General features: G+C 34.5%; 1 long non-coding RNA gene across 5 annotated transcripts; it reads right to left on the bottom strand.

The window, feature by feature from the left end:
- Nucleotides 1–516: 516 nt before the first annotated feature.
- Nucleotides 517–6,028, bottom strand: LOC108460725 (uncharacterized). 5 transcript variants are annotated; one of them, XR_008281954.1, is made up of 5 exons: nt 5,359–6,028; nt 5,179–5,241; nt 4,737–5,097; nt 4,521–4,597; nt 517–782 (listed from the first exon to the last, which is right to left on the bottom strand). It is a non-coding gene; the product is annotated as an uncharacterized LOC108460725 (long non-coding RNA). The 5 variants fall into 5 exon arrangements; XR_001867641.2 differs by having other exon boundaries at nt 4,511–4,597; XR_001867640.2 differs by having other exon boundaries at nt 4,521–4,601; nt 5,359–6,027.

Here is a 6,028-nt window from a genome sequence, read left to right on the forward strand (position 1 = left end):
ATTTAATATGTAAATTTTTTTTCCTAATTATCAATTCTACACGATAATGTAATATTATATAAAAAGCTAAATAAAAATTAAATTAAATTAAAAAATAGAACTAAACCACGTAAGTTTAACCTTTAAAAGATCAATATCTCTTCTCAAAGGAGATTTAAATAGCAGAGTAGTAATAGGTCTCAGCTTTCAATTTTAACTCAATTTTTTCTTTTAAAACCCTAAATTTTCCAAATTTTATAATAATAAAAAACTCAAAATTTATGTCTTTTGCTTGACTTATTAAACTTGAGTGGAAGGTTAAATAACTTGATTTAGACTACCATGAGATATTCTAAATTTTGCTTCAAAAATGTTTGGGTTCATCTTAAGTTAAAAAGGTGAAATTTTTGAAAGAAACTGAAAAAAAAATCAAGATCAATTTTTTGCAATTAAAGTTTCATGAGGAGAAAACTTGATTTCAAATGGAAAGCTCATTTTGAAAAGATAACATTAGTTACTTTAATGAATAATATGACATTTTTGCTTATGTAAGTTTAGTATTTACTTAACGCTAGATCTTATAAGAAAAAGAAAACATGGTATACTTCGTCTTCTGTATCATATAGAAATTGTTTATTATTTAAAAATAGCATTGAGAACAGGTCTGCTACCCTAGCACGCAACTGTCTGCTTTCTCTGGCAAGTTTTTAGGTTTTTATTGAGTCTTTTGTTTTGTTGGTAGCAACCATCTTTAAAGTCCTCTTTAATCTTTAGAAAAAGGTTATGTACGTTTGAGATTTTACCTGCATCCATAGAAATAGATTTTGTTGGATTAACGCTCAATGAAAAAGAAGAAGAAGTTTTACAACTACAAGTAAATTCGAACACGGAAAGAGAAGTGGGGGCTTTTAGGTTGGTGAGATGCTTTTTAACAGCCAGTTTTATTCACTTCCCAGCAATGAATAGCACTATGGCCAACCTATGGCATCCTGTTCGTGGTGTTCAAATTCGAGATCCGGGGGAGAAAAGGTATTTATTTCAATTTTTTCATGTTATGAATATGGATAGGATTTTGAAGGGGTCGTCATGGACTTTTAATAATCATTTATTAGTGTTATACAAGTTGCAATGGGGGGAGGATCCATTAAAAGTTCCTTTAATTTTAACACATTTTGTAGGTACAAATTCATGATGTTCCTATAAGTTTTTTTCTGACAATTTGGCTATGCAATTGGGTAATTTCATAGGAAGTTTTATGGAGTATGATGGCTTGAATCTGGCGAAAGAGAATCAAAACTTAATGAGAATAAGAGTCCAAATAGATATTCGACATCCTCTAAAAAGGAAGAAACAGGTTATGTTTTCTAGAAATGCTCATATGTTAGATTTAAGTATTAAAGATTATCACTTTTTTGTTTCTATTATGGCCGTTTGGGCCATAATGATTCTTTTTGTGAAGCAAAGATGCATTAGGGGTAGAAATTGCTGAAATGGGTTGGGACTTATCACTGCGAGACAATCTCGGAGAGCCCAAGCAATGAATAGCATCTAACTACGACAGGAATGAGAAGGAGTACTGGGTGGAAGCAGTGTAAGCGGCCGAACACTAGGAAACAGTGGGTGGGGAGTAGGTAAAAAATAAGGGAGAAACAAGGTTATTGACCCTATTTTAGGTTTCAATTTGGAAGGAAGAACGTCCTCTTCATGTCAAGGGGAAAATTCATTGACAGGTTAAGCCCAAACTGTAGTGGACCATGATTTGGAAGATGATGTGTTAATAGGAGAGGAACGGGAAAAGAGAGCTAGAGGGAGACTGAAGAAAGTAACATTTTGGTAGTTAAAAATAGGGGATTATTGGAAATTAATCATTTGTTATCAGCGGCTACCAAGAGGCAAGCCAACCTGGAGCCATAAAAATCTTAAGTTGGAATGTCCATGGTTTGGGGAATCCATGGACAATTCAAAGACTTCGGAATCCGCTGAAGTTATACAATCCCCATATGGTCTTCTTCATGAAGACAAAAATTAAAAGGAGTCAGATGGAAAGAGTTTGAAGGAGTTGTGGTTTTCCTAATGGTATTGATGTTGATTCAATTGGTTCTAGAGGAGGATTATGTTTAGCATGGCATATTGATGTGATAATCGAAGATACAGATGCCAGTAACAAGTGAAGATACACATAGGATAGGGATGAATCATGGAATCTTTTAAGGCACTTACGTAATGAAGGGGAGCTTCCATGGCTGGTTTGTGGAGACTTTAATGAAATTATGTATGAATTTGAAAAAAATAGAGGCTTACCTTGAGAGGAGAGACGAATGGAAGCTTTTCGAAAGGCGTTGGAAGATTGTAATCTGTTAGATGTAGGTTATCAGGAAACTGGTTCATTTGGGAGAGAGGAAACTTTCCGGAAACGAACATTCAAGAAAGATTAGATAGGGGATTGGCTACTAAAGAATGGATATCCTTATTTCCAGATTCATTAATTCAACATATTTCTCATTCTTTATCAGACTATTGTCACTATTTATTACTACAGAACTTGAAGTTAAGGGACATTTTAATAAAAGTTTTAAGTTTGAAACTTGGTGGGTTTTAGAGGAATCATTTGTTGAGGAGGTTCGGTACATTTGGGAGAATTCCACAGGAAATCTATTGAGCAAGTTAGAAAGTGTAAAAAAAGGCTTGGAGAGGTCAGCTAATCAAACTCGACGCAGTAGAAAAATAAAAAAAAAAGAGGTATTAACTTCTAAATTGACTAAATTGTTAGAATCTAATAAAAATGATAACTTGGCAGAATTCATTGACACAAAGATACAACTGAATTTTGAGATTGAGAAGGATGAGTGCTACTGGAAACAGAGGGCTCGAGTAAATTGGATGAAATATGGAGACAAAAATACTGCTTTTTTCATAAACAAGCGACACATAGGAGAAGAAGAAATTTTATTTGTAAAATGCAGTTCGATGATGGTAGGGAGACGGAAGAGGTTAAAGAAATGGAAGTAATTACTAGATCGTATTTCCAAAGGCTATTTTCAGCTAGGAGATAAGGAAATTATGAACATATTTTGTCCGGAATTGATTACTGTATTTCTGATGAAGACAATTCTAGGCTAAAAGCGAGCAACTTTAAGAGGAGATCCGAGAAGCATTATCAGAATTAGGTTCCACAAAAGCACCAGGAGAGGATGGCTTTCCATCCTTATTTTATCAAAAGTGTTGGTCGATCATCGGAGAATATGTTTCAGCCTTTTGTCTTCAACGACTAAATGAAGGTATGAATATAAATTCGACCAATAAAACAAATATTGTGCTAATACCGAAAATTTCAAACCCTTCAAGTATTACTCAATTTAGACCAATTAGCTTATGTAATGTGCTTTATAAATTGATAGTTAAGGTCATTGCTAATCAAATTAGCGTAGTGGTTGATAAATGTACTAATTTAGCACAAAGTGCTTTTGTGCCTTGGAGGTTGATTTTTGATAATGTGTTACTGAATTATGAAATTTTACACACATTAAAGCACAAGAAGGTAGGGAAAAAATGGTTTATTGCGGTGCGACAGGGTCTAATGGAATTTTGTGGAAAAAATAATAAGGAGAATGGGTTTTGATTCAGGATGGGTTGATTCTTTAACGAAATACGTATCTACAGTATCGTATTCGGTGGTTTTCAATTGACACATTGGAGAAACTTTTCATCCAACTAGAGGACTAAGACAGGAGATCCTTTGAGTCTGTTTCTATTTTTATTTTGTGGGAAAGGCCTCTCTAGTCTTATGACGATTGCAATGAAAGAAAAATACTTAGTGGAGTAAAAGCAAGTAAAAGTGAGCCACATATTTCTCATCTACTATTTGTAGATGATTGCATTTTGTTTGAATAAGCTACTAAAAGATGGGCGCATTCTTTAAAGTAGATTTTGTAAGAATACGAGATTTGTTCGGGTCAATGTGTTAACTATGATAAGTCAACAGTATTTTTTAGTAATAATACGCAGGATGGGGAAAAAATAATAGTTTCGAGTGTATTTAAGAGTGCGTAAATCAAATAATCCAGAATGATATCTTGGTCTCCTAATATGGTGGGAAGAAAGAAGAAATCGTCTTTTCAAGTCTTGAAGGATAGATTCAAGTAACAGATAGATAATTAGAGTATAGAGCATCTATCTCAGGGAGGGAAAGAGGTCTTCATAAAGACTATTCTTCAATCCATTCCAACTTACACTATGGCTTGCTTTTTACTTCCTAAATCACTATGTGCTGGTTTGAAGGGTACTATAGCTAAATTCTGGTGGCAAAAAGGTTAAGATAAAAAAGGTATTCATTGGTGTGCTTGGAAGGATCTGTGCTCATTAAAAGAAGACAGTGGTCTTAGATTTCGAAATCTTGAAAAATTTAATATAACATTATTAGCAAAGTAGGGTTGTCATTTTATTAATTTTCCAAATTCTTTATTAGCCCGTGTCTTGAAGGCAAAATATTATCCTAACTCGAATTTCTATAATGCTCGGTTAGGGAATTTACCTTTGCTTACCTGGAAAAGTATTTGAGTAGTAAGAGGACTTCTGGAGAAAGGTTTATGATGGAGGTTTGGAACAGGGGATCATATCTCTGTCTAGGATGATTTATGGATTTCGGGGGATGAAGCAGATAGATTACAGAATCAAGACAACAATGAAAACATCAAGTTAGTATTGGATTTGATAAAGGCTAATAACAGGACTTGGAAAACAGATGTTATTATGAATACCTTTCAAACGGATATTGCAAAGAAAATCATGCAGATTCCTTGGGCAGAGACAGCATATGATGATTTTCAAGTGTGGAGAGAAGAATAGTCTGGTGATTTCTTAGTTAGAAGTGCCTATAAACTATTACAGGAGACTAACTTGGGTCCTAGTAATTATATTATACAGGCTGAAACAAAAAATTCTACAGAAAGCTACGGAATTTATACATTCCCTCAAAAGTTACAATTACAGTATGAAGAATCTCATGGAGTTTTATTCCTACTCTTATTAACCTCAAGCATAAGAAAGTGGCTGTGGATGATTATTGCCCTCGGTGTCGCCAATATAAGGAAGATAGTAATCATATATTTTGACAGTGTCCTACAACAGTGATGTTTGGAGTTATTTAAATCTTTTTTGGGTCCATAATAACGACATTCACAATATGTGGGAATGGCTTACCTGGGTTTTTAGTCGGAGGACTAGTGAACAGTGTCAACTTTTCTGTTGTGGGCTTTAGTTAATCTGTTCCAAGAGAAATCGGTTAATGTATGAAAGGAAAAATACGAAAGGAAGAGACATCTCAAAGCAAATATGTAGTTACATCTTTGAGTTTGATGGTATAAAAGAGAATAAACTCACCTTTCAAGTTGACAGAGGCCCTAAACATGTTAATCGAAGAACAAAGGTTGCAATCTTTTTTGATGTAGCCTTTGACCAACAATCTTTCAAATCTGCTTCGGGTCTGATAGTACGAGATGTGAGGAGCGAGATCTTGGCATCAAAGACGGTCATTCACTCCGATATAGCAACTCCGTTTACGGCGAATGCACATACAAGATTACAAGCCATGAGATTAGGAATTTACATGGGCTTAAACAATATAGAAATAATGGGAGACTCAAAAACTGTAATAAAGAAATGCCAAAGTACAGATTTTGACAAATTGGCCATTGGAGCACTCATCAGAGACATCCAAAGCAAAAAGGCAGAATTTCAAGAGATAGGGTTTCATTTTATCCCTAAAATAGAGAATAATATGCCCATGTTCTTGTTAAAAAGGCTCTAAAGAAGGGAGAAAGTCATTACCTGTTGGTTGGAGTTCCAGATTACGTTTGTTGTACGCTAGAGAAACTTCGACCAAGGCAACCAGATTGAAAGAAAAAGGAAGATGAACTCCTTTGGAAATGGGTAGCAAAAGATTAAAAGATATTTTGAAAACTGCTATCATTAAAGCTGGATCGGTGAAGTGAACGGACACTGACTAATGGTATCCAGCTGTTGATTTCCATTGGTATAGGAGAAGATTAGG

This window comes from Gossypium arboreum, chromosome 1, assembly GCF_025698485.1.
Source record: "Gossypium arboreum isolate Shixiya-1 chromosome 1, ASM2569848v2, whole genome shotgun sequence".
NCBI classification, from domain to species: domain Eukaryota; kingdom Viridiplantae; phylum Streptophyta; class Magnoliopsida; order Malvales; family Malvaceae; genus Gossypium; species Gossypium arboreum.